The sequence below is a fragment of the Falco biarmicus genome, chromosome 8 (assembly GCF_023638135.1).
Source record: "Falco biarmicus isolate bFalBia1 chromosome 8, bFalBia1.pri, whole genome shotgun sequence".
Lineage (NCBI taxonomy): Eukaryota > Metazoa > Chordata > Aves > Falconiformes > Falconidae > Falco > Falco biarmicus.
In genome coordinates, this window is record NC_079295.1 from 709,530 (window position 1) to 722,966 (window position 13,437).

The 13,437-nt window shown below is 51.4% G+C and overlaps 1 pseudogene; it reads right to left on the minus strand.

Moving 5' to 3' along the window:
- Positions 1-4,068: 4,068 nt before the first annotated feature.
- Positions 4,069-13,437, minus strand: part of LOC130153731 (hydrocephalus-inducing protein homolog) — a 62,755-nt pseudogene continuing 53,386 nt past the window's right edge.

Consider the following 13,437-nt stretch of genomic DNA (forward strand, 5'->3'; position numbering starts at 1 on the left):
AGAGCTCCAAAGACACGACTCTCCGTTAAATACCACCCAGAAAACAGAGGGAAAACTTGTAAAGATGATCCAGACTCATTTCTGCACAAACATCTATGCAAGCTGTCTATTTTACTGAGGGGTGCCCCAGCTAAAACTGCCCCCAGAGCCAGGCTCCTCTCGCTGCGTTGGGACGGAATATCTTGCTTTCTCTCCGAGACAGCAATATGGAAACGTTGCATGTAAAAATCAGGCCACAGGCTGCTACAGACCAGTCAATTTTCATTGGGAAATAGCCCCACAGATACTTACCATCTCTACACAGAAGGAAGCAGGGATGACAGCCTGATTGGAGAGGTGGAGAGTTTTGGACGCATCTTGTAGAACTTCAATACTGCTGGAATTTATCTCACTCAGATGCACGTAGACAACCCGTCCTTCTCCAATGCTCACTAAACAGATATTCTGCTCCAGGAAGCAGGTAGGAAAGAAAAAAGAAAAGCAGGGGAAGTTAAAAAATATGAGACAGCTCTAAGTGTCCTCCTCGACTGGGCGATAAGTACGGCTGTTGGAAGTTTTCAGTGTTGCAAGGCTGAAACAGAAGGCCTGGGGCAAGTGCAGGCTCGGGAGTGACCCCATCTGAAAGCCACAAGCTCCCGTTCTCAGGGGACAGAGAAACCCTGGGTCCCACGCTCTCCTTTCCAGACCTCCTCCACAGTTAGCTCTCCTTTCTCTGCCTTGTGCCTGCTCCCGCTCCTTCTGCCGCTCAGCCTTGCCCCAAACCTCCCTGACCGCTGCTGCTGCACAGCGACACTTGGACAGTTACTTTTCTGACATTCCCAAAAATGCACCTCTGAAAACCAGCAGAAGCCAGAAGCGAAGCAGGCTCTTCAGAGCAGAGATCGTGCAAGTTATGGCCTCTGATGTGTGCTTATGTGTATTCCTGGTATGGCATGAATAACAGGCATTAATTATTCATTACATCATTCAAGTGGTGTTTTTTCTCTTGACAGTCAGAACCAAAAGCTTTCTCCTTGCAGAACTGGCACAGACTACTGGAGGAGGAACACAGATCCCTTTGCTAAACCACCTTCCCACATCATTAAAAACAACGAGAATTTGTCCACTCTTGCGGTGGATTTCACTGGTTCCAAACACCTCAACACTTCAACAGGATCTGAATGCATAGAACTCCCAACACTGACCAGACGCCGTATGATTCACTGGAGGGCACAGAGTACGATTTAACCGAAAAAGAAACCAGCTTCCACGATGTAAAACCTTTAATGATGTCTGGCTCAAGGAAGTGGTATTGACCGCTGTCAGAATCACCAGCCCAACTCAGCCAGAAGCAGCAGCATCCAGAAATGCTCATCCCTTGACAGGGCACTGCTGCGTGCAACTAAGAGCCAAAAACCTCACCTACCAAGGCTGGGGACTCCAAAATAAGGAACTGAAGCCATGCACGATGATGCACGTCTGGGCGATGCTGCCCAAAGCTCCCGGGAAGGAGGAGCTGCAGGGAAGAGCTGCGCCTCGCCAGCCAGCTCAGCTTCCCGGTGACAGCGGGACAGCAGCAGCAAAGGCAGGGCAGAGCCCTTTGGGGATGAGCGGAACAACATCTGGAGGATGCCCAGGAGAGCTGCCTTCTGTCAGCCTGTGTACTAACACCACGCATCCTCACCACCAAGGAGAGGGCTTCAAAAACCCCAACCCCTTCATCTACAGGGTTCTAAAAGGGACAAGGAAAATGCCATGCAACAGCGTTACAGGCAACATGGCACAGGGAAAGGCAGCAACAAGCGATGGCAGCTCTGCCACCAGTAACGCCAGCGCTGGGATTTACCAGCTCCTTCATGCAGATGACACACGCCAGACTGGAGCTGGCACGCGTTCACCTGCAAACAAAATACCCGACAACGGAGCTGTGGAGGGACTCTGCACAACCTGGATGAAAGATCTGTACCACGTTCTGCCTGAAACGGTGGTAAAGACCAGGCATCGACACTGGGCACCCCAGCCTAAGGCAAGAACGAGCTTTGAAGTTCTACTGGAACACACTGCAGCGATTCCCAAGGTCAGACTTGCAGCCGTACGGGTAGGATCTGCCACCAGCGCAGGACATGTAACAAGACAGCCAGCTCTTCTGCCAGCCCAGAAAGCTTTGGGTGCGTCAGCTACCAGGGAACTACTGGAACTGCACTGCAACCAGAAGACAGACCTATAGAAAATGCAACACATCTAGTCCTTTCTTTAGGCACAGCTACGCTTCTCCAGCTGAAATGCTCGCCCTTTGGGCAAAACATTGACACGTTCACGTCCAAACAGAAAAGATTAAGGTAAGGTCAACTTTCAATTTATAAATTGTTAGCCCAAGCGTAAAAGCTTTTCAAGGTACCTGTAGTTCAAAATCCAGCTGACATTTAAACAACTGGTTATTCCAGTGGGGAGAAACCCTCCTCTTTCGGGGAAGCATGCCTTCTGTTTGCAAGCAACTGTTTTGTCAAACGTGAGACTTCCCTGCAAAGCCTGCATTGCCTGGCCTTGCTGTTGACTGGTTTACATGCACATCCCCAGCAGCCAGGGTTGAGATGACCAGTGGCATCCAAGGGATTTGGCATCATCGTTTCAATTCGGTTTATAAAAAGTTTATATCCCTGCAATTGTTTTCAAAATGTCAGCCTTCCTTTCTGTTACAGAAAGCTTCACGTTCTCGGGAATCCTCTGATATCCCCTTCCGTGCTCAGAGAGAGGACAAGACATTTTAAAACAGCTGCTTCAAAAGTTAGTATCCTTTTAAATTAAAGTTTAATTAACTAAATTTGTTCTCGATTTCAGCCAGTGGAAGCCAGGACACCAGATACAACATTCTCTTGCCTACACTTTGTTGTTGCTGCTGTATATGCCTGAATGCAAATGTCCTGTAGGAGCCTTTAGTCCAGGAATGCTTTGCCTCACCCCTTTTCAAGCTTGGTAGGGAAAAAAAAAGAAAAGAAAAAAAAGCTTGTGCTCCAGATGCAAGCAGTGTGGAGTCTCATGCGTCTTTGGCTGGGGCTTTTGGCAAAGAGATATGATGGATATTTCTCAGGCGGGATGGACCTGACTTTCAGGAAAGCTTAAATCCAGCTTTACAGAAATCATCATTTCAGCACGGTCTCTTACACCGCTCTTGCTTTAGTGGTATTCAGCGATGTCCCCGTGCGCTCCCGAACAAGAGTTCTAATGAAGCAGCGGTTGCTGCTCATCTCGTAACGCAGGAGAGCGAGAGACCCAGGAATTGCTCTGGGTTTCAGACTGGGCTTGTTATCCCGCCTCACACGTCCGTAATTAAACACCATCTCAGACACTTAGATTTCCACCTAAGAGGACACCACCCTTCTCTAGGCATTAGCTGCTACTTATGCCATGAATCCCTTCTTTCCGTGTCCGCACCAGCCACATATTGTCACGTTCTCCTTTTCCCTGGCAGAACCCCTGTACACTTTATGCCCACCAAGATGAGTCACACAAAGGCACGCATCTCGCCTAGCACTCACCAGCGGGGATCTTTCATTCCCAAACACTGAGACACTAGCCACAGTGTCCTGCCTTCCTATCGCCTGGGCTTCCAGCGTCAACGGCATCTCTACCGAGCTGTGAGGCTGGATAATCCCACACGGCACAGGGCTGGAGTACCACACAGCAGCATCCTCCTTGTGCTCCTATAAGGGACAGAATCAAAGACAACTTCAGAGTGACCTCTGAGGAAACTCCAAGCTTCTTAACATCCACCACAACGGCAATTCACCCACATTTTTAAAAATCCCTAGGAGAAAGCAGAAAGGCACAACACAAGGAGCAAGATTTGTATGGGCCTAATTAGCATCCTCACAGGGTCCAAAAGCTGCTGCACTCGCAAACGCCCACTCCGGTGCTGGCGGCCTCCTTGCAGCAGCTTTTCACAACCCTCAAAGTTCTCCTGCATGAAAGCACCCCAAAGACTAGAACCGAAACTGCTTCCTGAAGAGTTCAAACCGCTCCTGAAGTTCATATTCAGGTAGCTTCCCGTTCTCTCCAAAACTTTAGGTTTGAATATAAAACAGCAAGGTCTTATCCAAACCCCGTTTCTTTCCTAACAAACCCCTCGATAACGACGTTTGAGGGCAGGAGGCGAACACGACGCCAAGCCTGAGGAAGGACTCCATAGCAGCCTGGAAGATCGCTGTCGTTCACAAGGGTCAGCATCCACTCGCAAGGGAACTTCAGAAAGCACCGTCCAAATGTCAGAACAGGGCTGAGCACGGGCAGTGGAGGAACGACACATCCGGGTGAAGAGATGACCAAAGGGAATTAGAGACACTGAGAGAATGTAGAAGTTGTTTACTCCCCAAACAGCATGAAACAGACACAAGGCATTTGTCTCTGCCAGATAGACATTTCCTACCTCTACGGCAATCGATCACCTCTAACTTCTTCTTACTCAACAGCCTCTTGTAACGGAGGGGCAGCCCCAGACTCCCGTGGCAGAGGCTGCCCAGTGCCCTGCCCCAGTGCTCTCTCATCAAGCTTTGCCCCTCCCTTGCCCCAGGAGGCCGGCAAGGACCCTCCCACAGTCCCAGCAAGGCACGAGCTCTGCGGGAGCCTTCCCGCTGAGGACCAGCGCTCCCCAAAGCTCAAGGAAAACAAGACTCCCGCATCTCAGTAAAAGCAACTCCCTCCTCTCCCGTACCGCTCTCGCCCTGCCTGAAACCTCAGCCGCTTGCCCCCGCGATGGAGGGCACCAGCACCGCCTGCCTCTCGCACTGGGTGACCAGCCTCTCCCAGCTCCTGCAGCTGCCTGGGTCCTCCACACACCAGCCCACACACTGACTCTTCCCATTCCCACTCGTTTTACAAAATTGCAGCCCAGGCACCCAGTGGGTGACTCTGCCGGGGAGAGGGAACCGCACCAGCAACTGCGTCCCTCTCGTCATTAAACTGGCACCCGCTGCGGCGCAACGGCATTGAACGACGCTGCAGCTTTTGGCTTAAGTCTGGGAACGTTCATGCTCAAGAGAACCAGAGAAACCTGAGCTCACCTGCCACACCAAGGACTAGTTTCCCCTCACCACTCCTGCCGTAAGCCCCTTTCCCATTTGCACACGCCTTCATTAACTGAGCCAGACCCCAGCTTCCAGCAGGCTGCTCGCCGCCTTCCAAACAAATGCTGCATTTTGGGCCAACCCAGCACAAGCCCACCGCTTGCAGGGAGAAGCAGGGGCAGTCCTTTGGAGATTCATTACTCCTCACGTCCCAGACAACAGGCCAATAGTGAATATAATCACTGCTCCCTTAAAAATAAAATAAACCAAAAAAAAAAAGACAGAGGCATGGCCCTGAGCACTGAGCACAGGTGCCTCTCAACATGGGCTGCTTTCAAAGCACGGCTGTGCTCACAGCGAGCTGGGCAGAACTAGCTCGTTAAGCAACATTTCTCATTTGGAGCTGAAGCCAGGACACCCCACGCCAGGCAGCGTGCTGGGCATGGGTACGCGGGGAAAGGTGGCCAGCTGCAAGGAAAGCGCCGGTACCTGGCTGTGAGAGGCACGCCAACACCTCCTGGCCAACACCATCCACGTCCACCACCAGCGCCAGCTCGTATCGCCCCACCGTGTTGGAACACAGGGTGACCTGGTAGAGGAGAAGAGCGTCAGATACTTAATCACTGCCAGAAGCCACCAGCCACGCGTGGTGTCCTCTGGCTCTCACCCACGGTCAGGAAAGGGAGCGATATTTTGCCTTAGTTCTCCTGCTGGTCCACGTGTAGACCACTGTCTTTCCGAGTAACAAAACTCTTCTGGCGATATCCGATTTATTAAGTACGCCTTGCATACCAGGGCATATGTAAGCTAAATTAAAGCACAATTCATGTTCTACTTGCCACTGGGACCAATTTTTACTCTCGACTACAACAGCATAAATCCAGAGGAAATCTGTTGACTTTCACAGAATGAGTCCAGCTTTACAGTGGGAAGCCGAGGGCAAAACGTGGCCCAGCAGCAGCTGTGCAGCTCACGGCTGCTGGAGCTTTTCCAGTCCTCGCTGCAGTGGATGCAACCATTCTGCTCCACACGAGAGGAAAGATAAGACCGGGAAGAATAGCAAACTGCTTTATGCAATGACATCTTTCTTTTAACAGTCACCTTCTGTCCCCATCCTTCCTCGGCCCACTTTAAATCAAATTGCTCTAAGCAGCTCAGACACACACGCGTGGCTTCTGTGCTTGACCGTAGGGTACATGATCCTTGGCTTACAACTTTGGAAACAAAACGGTGCTCCGCCCCAGAGTACCCCAGCTCACAAAAACCTAACACGAACACCGATCTCTTACTTGCGTTATGCCCAAAGCCAGCAGCACTACAGCCCTCCTGCGCACCAGTGAAGCTTCAGCTCCACCTGCTGAAGCACGTATGGCCGGGCTCGTGCCATACCTGGATACCCAGGGCTCCTTGGGAGCGGATGGTCCCCTTGCAGGGCATTATGGTGAATTCAGTTGGCTTGATGTGATGTTGGGCTCCCTTTCTCCAGGACGGGCAAGTGTTGTCTGATATCTGAGCAAAACTGGTGACGCTGCGCTGTCCTGAGCCTTCACCAGGGATGCGAAGGTTGAAAGTCATGGGAACCAAGGAGGTGTTAGTGAGGCGACACGGCAGGGTGCGAGGAAAGCCTGGGAAGGTGAGACAAATATCAGTTAAGTCCCCGGTTATCCCGTGATTCCTGGTGTGACTCTCCTGTTAGGATAGACCGGTGCTTGTTGTTTATCTCTTTTCAGTGTGAATGAGAGGTAATGGAGAAGCTCAGGGAGGAGTGAGTTGTGACTGAAGTTGCTTTTTCCATGGATGGCACAGCTTGCTTCCTTGGCAATGGGCAGTGCCGTTGGTGCTGAAGAGCTGTCTCTACCTGTGAGGAGCTCTCTCACCTGCCCCCAAACCAGCCCCAACTCTTTCTCACTGATCAGTGTGCACCCAGACAGAGCATTTATTCTGAAAATTCAGTCTGTAAAATCCCCATTAACTCCATGAACATTCCCCCAGTTTTCAATATATGAAAGTAGGGCATTGTCATGTAAGGAAAAGAAAGGATGAGACCGGGCACTACAACATGATGCATTGCACTCTAATGCAGTTTCTCTAGGCAGGACCCTTAAGGCATCTCCTGTTTCTGGGCAACCAGACTGAGCACATGACAACTCAGCCCACCTCACTGCACGCAAACCTGACGCTTCCTTAGAAATGAGCAGGAACTGTGTCTCACCTTACCTAACACACGGGGACATCACATCCACACTGCCTTTGATTACTGCCCACAAAGCCTGACATCACTCCAGCTCTGACACTTGCTTTCCACAACGGAAAACCAGTGGTACAACCACACTGGGTGAGGGGGTGGCTGTTCTGCAGAGGCAGGACACCAGCCCGCAGCTTGGTCTGGAGCGGACACCAGCTCTGCCAGAAGACACCTCCCATGCCCTGCTTACCAAGTGCTATTTGAATAAAGACAGGGAGGAAAACCACCCGCAGACACAGCAGATAGTTCCTCTGTGCCCAGCAGCAGTGACCATTGCCCACCGCCAGCAATTACTCCGGCAGGGAGGCGGGGGTGGGGCACAGAAAGGACATGCACCAACTGACCCACTGCACAGCCCCAAATGGGACCGAAGTCACCAGATGCAGACAACAGCCAGCAGCACAGTGACAAGAAGCAAAAATACAATAGCTGCCTTCAGCTGAAAAGGCCTTGTTAATGAAATCAGATTAAAGTAGGATGAACCTCCTATTACACAACCGCATTTCTGCCGGTGCGTTTCTTGTGGGTCTATTTATTCAAAAGGAAGCAGAGAAGTGGCCGAGTGGTGATGCAGGGAGAGGGGGAAGTGGCTCAGGGAAAGTATTGAGATTTCCTAGAAAGTCCACGAACAGCATGAAACCACAGAGGCATCCTGGGCACAGAATGATCATGGCCCTTCAATCAATCCCCAATTGATTTCACATGTAAACTTTAGAACATCTCAGTACAAAGCCTTTTCTCTGAGACTCGAGATGGAGAATCAGAATCTGCATTTCAGTGGAGATGCTCTGGGTGCTCAGCCACCGGCTCCGTCAGTGGAGCAGTGCTTCGGCTGGGGAAGGAGAAGGAGCCCACATCTCTGGAGACATCACTGCCCAAACCAATGCCGAGCTACTGCCTGGGCTTATTACCGGGCAGGTGATAACGAGGAGCCCTCACAGCACAAATTAACAGCTCACACTAAAGGTCAAGTGGGTAAGTGGTGTCCTCGCCTTGCAACAGGAACGTTCACCCTGAGCAGCCACAGGCTAGCGTGTGGCTCCAACTCCCTTCTCCTGCAGCCCCATCCCCTGGGCCCTTCTGGGACAAGGGCTTTCACCATCATTCTGCCGCCAAGGATTGGGAGGTTGGGGCTGAGCAGGCTCTGAGGGCACCAGGAAAATACTGACTTTCTATTCCTTTGGTCCTGTTTGATCTCACGGCAGCAAAATACCACCTGAGCAAGCGGCAGCCCTGGTTCTAACACCCTGAAGGCTGCTGTGGAGGAACACAAGTGACAGACGCTCCCAAAGCGCTTCATTTCAGTAAGGCACAGACCTCCCCACCAGCGGTCCAAGCCCAGGGCACACTCACCAAAGGAGACGTCGCCGAATGGAGGGAAGGTACATGGAAAGGGAAAGTCGGTCCGATGACACAGCCCCTGTAAGGACAAAGGCAGAGGAGGAACTGGCTTGGTTAAAAAGAACTGCAAAGTGTTCGGCTTTTGTTACCACCGGGACGGATAGAAGCTGGTCTCAGCAGCACGGTGGGTTTCAAATCAACCCGTCACCCCTGCGCTCGGCACAGCATCCCTGTGCACAGGGGCAGCCAAAGCAACGTGGTCAGCAGGTGGCAGCTGCTGAGGTGGCTCAGGGCACCAGGGCAGGCAGGGTACACCCCCAGGTTGCTGCTGGCCCAGTGAAGGACCCTGAACAAGTGATGGCTCTGTGCCTCAGTTTCCCCATCTGTCATGTGACGGGCAGAGCTGTCCATGCAGAAGCAGGTTCATTGTAACTAGCCCTCTCAGCCACAGGTTCCCTGCTTTGGTATCTCTTTGCTGGAACTGGCCTTTCCACGGGCTAGATGGACATCTTCCTCAGACCTTATTCCACACTACCATTATGCGTGCAGGATTTTGAGGCACGAATCCACAGGAGCCCCAGACATCTACTGAGAAACGCAGCACAAGTTCTACACAGTGGATGGCGGAATCTTGGAGGAAAGTATCAGCTTGTCACCAGTGCACCGGCTGACACATCCAAGAGCAAGACTGTTTGCACCACCAAACATGAGTGTCCTGAAGCCACCACACCAGCCCGCCCATCCCTAAATTCAGAGAGGTTCCAAACTCCCAAACTCACCAACATCCACTGAAATCAGCACTTGAAGCTGCACAACATTCATTAATTTCATGGTTGATGCCAATCAATGCCAGCTCTGCCTCTTGGTGAAAAAAACAAATACAGATCAAGGAGCACAGTGACCCGTGCCTCCTAGTTTTATTCACAGGACTGCCACCGGGTCTCTCGTACACATGAACAGACCCCAGCCTCCCGCAGGAGGGACCTGCACTCACCCGTGGTGTCCCAGTTCCAGCATCCCTTTCTAAAGAGCAAAAGAACAAGCGTTCAGGACCTCGTCAGGTCTGTTTCCAAGCAAAGAGTGATCACCTATGGTTTGGGCATCTTCTGACTGCACAATCAAAAAGCACTCAAAATCTGACTTTCAGGAGTTTCAATCCCATGCTAATTCTCGATTCCTGGAGCTGAATCAGTTCCTGAGAACAAGTTAGGTAGCAAACCCCTTCTGGCAATGAGGTTCCCTCTCCAAGGACCTCACGTAATCAGACTTAACCTGCCAAGCCCCAGCATCCTACTCTGGATGGAGCAAAGGGAGCAGACATGCTTTCCGTAATAGCACTTGCCAAAAGACGATAGAAAACTGCCTCCAAACCAGCCACAACTGGGTCTCACACTGGGAAACTGCCAAGGGTGAGCCTTGCAGCGAGGGGGGAAATAACTGCCGTTTCTGCTGAGCACACAGGAGCTGTGCTCAAGGAAGTCAGACCTGAAGGACTGCCCAGAGGGCTCGGCCAAGCAGCCAGCCCAGAGCCCTGTGCGCTACAGCCGGTAACAGCGCAGCTTGCAAGAGAACGGGGGAAGAGGGCAGTCTTTATGGCAACAGCCACATCTTCCAATAGTGCTTCTGAAGGGAGATCGGGGTCCTCGCAGAGCAGGAAGGAGCACAAGGTAGGAGAGGAACCACCTGCACTCCCACCGCTGTTCCTTCCTCTGCAGCCCCATGTCCCACCAGCCAGCTCATCTCCACTCAAAAGAACTGGGAGTTTTTCCCTCCCTGGAGAACTAAATCCAGTGCACAACCCCCCCTGAAGAGGGAGGCTCGGCTTGCCCCGGTGGGTGGGCATCTCAAAAGCATTTGAAACAAACAGCTTGAGTTGTGGGGCTGGAGAATGAGAGATAAGGGCTGGACAGGGGTCCTTGGAACAAAGGCAAGACAGAAAGCAAGGAGGCAGATGCCATCTCGAGGAGAGGAGTCTGCAGTGGGAATTACTGTGGAGGCACCCCCCAGGCTCCTGTAACCCTCCTCACCTGACGGTCAAGGTCACGGGCTCAGGGGACCCATCCACACTGAACCGGAATCCTTCTGTGAACTGCCCCAGGGCGGTGGAACTGAAGGAGATCTGGATGACTTGGAGGACATCTGGTAAAACGATGCCCTCCTGGGGGAGAAAGGAGAAGCAGGAGCCCAGAGCGGTCGCCGGAAGGACCAACTTGGAGGGGGCATCAATGACTCCTTTGTTAAACAGGATCACCTGCAGCAGCAAGAAAGCAAAATGGAAATACATGAGGAATCTTCTTTCCTTACAGAAGGCTGATTTGTTTTCTAATTAAACTTCTACAAAAGGCAGAAGATGCTGTGTGCTGCTGCTTGGCTGAAGCCAAAGAAAACACAACAGGACAGTTTCTGCCTTTGGGTTTTTGCATGCAAAAAACCCCAGTGATAACTTCACATAAACAGAGTCACTCTGGGTTTATTCCACTGACACAGAGCAGTCCGCTTGGACTTGCAGGGCTGAGGATGTGCTCAGCATCACCAAGGCGATGCAGACCTGCCCCAAAGAGCAGCAAAGGGCGGTCGCAGCATTACAGCGAATCGTCACCTAACTGCTCCCGCTCCAGATGAGCCCAGTCCTGCCAAGGGCAAAACACATTCAGCTCCCGTTACAGCCAGCAAGTTTACTGGATGTAGAAAATACCTTGGGACAGCCCCATAACCAGCTTCAGCAGCACTCCCCGACTCTGCTAGGGTACGTCAGTGAGGCGCATTTTGTTCTTTTCTTTGATCTGAGAGTCTCTTTGTCTTTGCTCAACCAGACATGTCAAGAAAGGATGAGAGTGAGGGGCATAGCAGCTCCACCTGCTCTAAAGAATCTCTTTCATAAATATTCACAGCCATCATCTACTAATTTACCATTATTTACTGTTCCAACAAGCTACACAATCCTGCAGCATTTGCTGAGATTCAGCAAGAAATGCCCACACCTGCCTGTGAGTATCAGCACACTGGTGGTCACCAAACCTACCCAAAGCAAAGCTCTACAGTTTCCGAAGGCTGCAGGTGAAATCCGGCCATTTCTGTGGACTTATCTACCTGCTTGGCAGTTATTTTCCCTAAGTTTTGTCCTTGCAAAACCTGTCAGAAAAACTGAGACAGAAGCAGAGGTACAGCCCTTATTTTTTTAATTTTGCAGCTGCTGTTGAAAACATTCCTGTATTCAAATTCTGCACTGGTAACTTGGAAACTACTCATATGTTTTACACCTTAATTACAAATTGCACTTAGGGATCCTACACTGAAGTTTACCTCCAGTCTGGCTACTTAATACAGCACTTGGAGTATCATCTACTTATTCACATTTTCTCCAGTAATGAAACCAACACATTGATATATATAGAATCAATAAAGAATCAGCATTAAAAAATGCATACATACAGTGCACAATATTTTGGCAAGAAAACACCTTAACGTGTCCTTCCCTGCAACAGTCAAGCTTTTGAAAGTGTCTGGCACGATGTACTGCCTCATTTTCTACCGCCTCCAGTTGCTGTATCTTGGGGTTTTTTTTGGTTGGTTTTTTTTTGAGAAAACTTGCCACCATCGGCGGGGGGAGGCAAATACCCAGAAAGCTCCTTTGCTTCATTTCCAGAACTGCCCTGCTCTGTTCATAGAGCCAGAGGGGCACCAGGTCTGAAGGGTGGCAGGAGGCTGCTCAGCAGGGACAGCGCTCCCGGTGCCTGCGCGGGCAGCTCTGCGCGGGGAGGCTGCCCAGCTTCCCTCCGGCGCCAGGATCCAGCAAGTTGCGCTTCACTGAAAGGTGTTTGCAACGGACTCGAGTCGGAACACAACACCTTTGTTCCAGCTGCTTTTTAACCGCCAGGGTACCAGGGCGCAGTGCATCTAGGGCTGAAACAAAAGCCTCTGGATCCTGACCTTTTTGACCCGGTGTTGCTATCATGTGTCAAGGGCTGGATTTTCTGCATGAAGCCTCCCAGCTGGTCTCAAAGGGAGGTTGCCAAAACGCAGGGATCGGGGCTTTGTGGACAACATACACACCTTTCAGACCCCATCAAAACTATCCAGATTCTGCAAAAACTCCCACATTTAACTTACATCAAATAATGCGTGCACATAACTGCCTGTGTTGCCAGAAATCCAGCAGGTGCACAAAGCTCACTGCTGCCCCAGGGGCCATCAGGATCCACCCCAACCCCAGCAAGCCCCACTGCTCACCTCGTAGCTGGGGGCTGACGCAACAAAAACCTTCCCGATGTCCAGCTGGTCAAAGCTGAAGCGCAGCTGGGGCCCTGTGCTGCTCCCTTTGATGCGCAGGGGCAGCCTGGTCTCACGGCCTGGGGAGAGGTTGCCATGTCAGTACAGAATTCCTTCGGTTCGCCTGGATTTTCCAGGCAGCCTCAGAGCCAGTCCCTGACTCCGGGCTGGGTGGCACCAGCACTAGATGCTCCGCGAGAAGATACGGGACCCTTCTCTTCCCTCAGCAGATCAACTTTGCGGCTGGTTTCTAACTTCTGACGGAGCCCTTGGGCTGGTTTGTAACTTAGCAATCAGTTTGCACCCTCAGAAAGTGATGCTGCATATAAAACATGATTTCTGAATTCCTTCCCATGCACTTAAACGAGCTTTGAAATCCATTCAGAGAAGGCACAAAGCTCACAAAACAGAGCCGGAGAGAAAAATCTGCTGTCTGTATCGCTGCAATCGGAGACGACCGCACAGGAGCTGAGAAGTATGAGCCCAAGCAAGGCAGAGCAGCCTGCTGACAGCGATACCCCAGCAGCCTGCTGACAGCGACAC